Source organism: Quercus suber, unplaced genomic scaffold, assembly GCF_002906115.3.
Source record: "Quercus suber isolate HL8 unplaced genomic scaffold, Cork oak 2.0 scaffold_147, whole genome shotgun sequence".
NCBI lineage: Eukaryota > Viridiplantae > Streptophyta > Magnoliopsida > Fagales > Fagaceae > Quercus > Quercus suber.
Window position 1 is genome coordinate 27,982 of NW_027069608.1, and position 630 is coordinate 28,611.

Genomic DNA, 630 nt, shown 5'->3' on the forward strand with positions numbered 1-630 from the left:
AGCGATTTCCACTGTTGGGGGCTTGCGCAAGGTTGGGTAGTTTTTCATCACCACCGGCGATACTGACCCCGACTTCAAAAAGAAAAAAACGAAGTAACAACCAACAATAACACTTTTGCACAAGATATAATCGTTGCAGGAAAGTAAAAGATTCAGAGAATAGGAGAAGGAAACAAACATCACAACGTTTTATTAATCGAAAAGTAAATACAAGATACAAACAGAGGCTCAGACATGCGTGTTTTAAAGCTAATTCTACAAACAAAGGCCCAGACGGGCCTATTTTAAAACTAACTTTCGGGAAGGGGGCTGAGACAAGCATGTTTTAAGGCTACCAACAACCCCCGGGCTGGTGCGGTTGGTGCCGGCGAGAAAAGAGGAGCAAATGCATGGGCGCGTGACGACCCCTCCCCATGGTGTTCCCTTGATTCTCTCCCGGTCCCACTGTGGTTGGCCGTTGGAGACGGCAACACTCGGGCACCGGACATGACGTAATCTTACAATCCTTCACCGATGGGTAGGCCAGGCGCGAGTCACTGCTAGTCTGAAGGGCAGGTATGGGTGCGCCCCGGAGAAGAGCGTTATGTACTTCAGGAACCTCCCTCCTGACCACCATGCACGACACCATCA